Source organism: Vombatus ursinus, unplaced genomic scaffold (genome assembly GCF_900497805.2).
Source record: "Vombatus ursinus unplaced genomic scaffold, bare-nosed wombat genome assembly UNPS02014854.1, whole genome shotgun sequence".
NCBI lineage: Eukaryota > Metazoa > Chordata > Mammalia > Diprotodontia > Vombatidae > Vombatus > Vombatus ursinus.
The window spans coordinates 41,725-43,920 of record NW_020954632.1 but is presented as its reverse complement, the minus strand read 5'-3'; the positions used below and the strand labels follow the sequence as shown (position 1 = coordinate 43,920).

Below are 2,196 nucleotides of genomic sequence, written 5' to 3'. Positions count from 1 at the left end.
TTTCCTTAAATTTGATGTTTGTCTTCCACTTAACCACAGAATCACAGGATTTCAGAATTTATTAGATAAGGAGTTCTTGAGATTTTTTTGTAGCATGAACTCCTTGTCAGTTTGGTGAAGCCTAGAGACTCCTGCCCAGAATAGTGGTTTAAATACAAAAAAAAAAAATGTGAAAAACAGGATTATAATAAGGAAACCAATTACATTGAAATATAATTATCAATGGAACACGTGTTTCAAAGTTTATTTACATAAGACTCTCCTTATTGGTGATAGATCACTTAAAGCTCTTCACCCCAGCATGTAGCATTGAATAATCAATCTCCACCAATAGTTACACAAATGAACTTTGAACCACAGGTTACATCAAATTATTTCTTAATCTTTTTTAAGTTTCATAATACTCCATGTTAAGCACCTCTGTATTTGATGAAAGGAGCTCAGGTCCAAGCAGTTGGATAATTGCCTCTATGACAACCTTAACACTGTGGCAGCTCAGCGTTGGCCTGACCAATCTTCTCTTCCGCCTTCAGCGAGTAGGGTGGTAGCCCACGATGCAGTCACAATAGGGCCTGAAGGGAGCAATAAGGCACAAGGTGTACCGGCCCCAGCGATACCCAGTGCTGCTGGCTCTATTGGAGAGAGTGTGATGTGGCTGGCGCACATAGGCACTGTTATCAGCCACCTGCCCAGGCTTAGAAATGCTAAAAGAAGGGGGAGGAGTTGGTCGCTGCTCTTTCTACTCATAGCCTGGCAATGTAGCTGCTCTGCGCAGGGAAGTCCAGAACTCTATTAAACTGAGGAAGGCCAAAGAAGGAAGTTGATCCAGACCAAGCGGCAAGAGATTGTCCAGGGAAAACTATTTTGTCTCCCTTCACCTCCAGTCCTGACTCGCTCAGCTCTAGGAAATCGCTATCCAGTTATCTCTCAGTATCCAACCTCCTCCGCTCCTCCCTTGGCACTTTCCCAAGTCTAGACTTGGGTTTCCCAAGTCTAATCAGTCTCCTCTGCTTTCAGCCTTCTCTTGCTGCTCCCCCAAGGGCTTCACTGAGAATTGGAGGTGACAGGAAAGAAAGAGAGAGAGAGAGAGAGAGAGAGAGAGAGAGAGAGAGAGAGAGCGCTATTGGAACACGTTTAGAAGTGCAGCCCAATCAACAACTAGTGATCCCGAAAGCTTTCCAAACGATGTTGCAAAGGCCTCTTCTTTGGGGGTATGGCAAGGACAACGGACCAAATACCTGGCACAAGCTTTTTCCTATTGCCAATGGAAGGCACCAGTCCCCTATTGATATTCAGCTCTGGAATACCAAGTTTGACAGTTCCCTGAAGCCTCTGAATTTTAACTACGATCCCTCAACAACTCGAGGGATTGTCAACAAAGGTTACTCTTTCAATGTAGAGTTCGATGATTCTACTGACAAATCGGTGCTAAGCGGAGGACCTCTCACTGAGCAATACAGGTTGGCTCACTTCAGTTTTCACTGGGGTTCCAGGGATGATCAAGGCTCTGAGCACAGTGTTGATGAACTGAAGTATTCAGCTGAGCTCCACTTGGTTCAATGGAATACAAAATACAAGACATTCTGCGATGCAATGCACCATCCCGATGGACTAGCTGTGGTGGGTGTTTTCTTGACGCTGGGAAGCGCTCACCCTGAGCTACAGAAAGTCATAGATGCATTAGGTTCCATTAAAAAAAGAAATATGTCTGCTGCCTGTACACACTTCAATCCAGCTGGTCTCCTTCCTGATAACCACGACTTTTGGACTTATGCAGGCTCACTGACCACTCCTCCTCTTTCAGAATGTGTGATTTGGATTGTCTTACATGACACCCATCAATATCAGCAAAGAACAGCTATCTAAATTTCGAAGTCTTTACTCCACTACTAAAGGAGAACATCCCGAGCAGCATATAGTGGAAAACTGGCGCCCATGTCAGCCTTTAGAGGGCAGGCAGATTAGAAGGTTCTTAAAATAAGATTACCAGCACTAGAAATGCTGATTCTCAAAAGGAAGGGACCCTCTGGATGAACACAAATCAATCCTTAATCATCAATCTATGCTTTGGCAGCATTCTCCTTTAGTCTTCTAGTCCCTTTGTTTTTTGTTCTAGCTGTTTTTACTCATGAAATGTGAAAGGTTGACTCATGACCCAATTGAAAGCACACTGCATCTGGAATCAGGTGACCTTGG

At 44.1% G+C, this 2,196-nt stretch overlaps 1 pseudogene; it reads left to right on the top strand.

The window, feature by feature from the left end:
- Window positions 1-1,185: 1,185 nt before the first annotated feature.
- On the top strand, window positions 1,186-1,981 carry LOC114027241 (annotated as a pseudogene).
- Window positions 1,982-2,196: the final 215 nt, after the last annotated feature.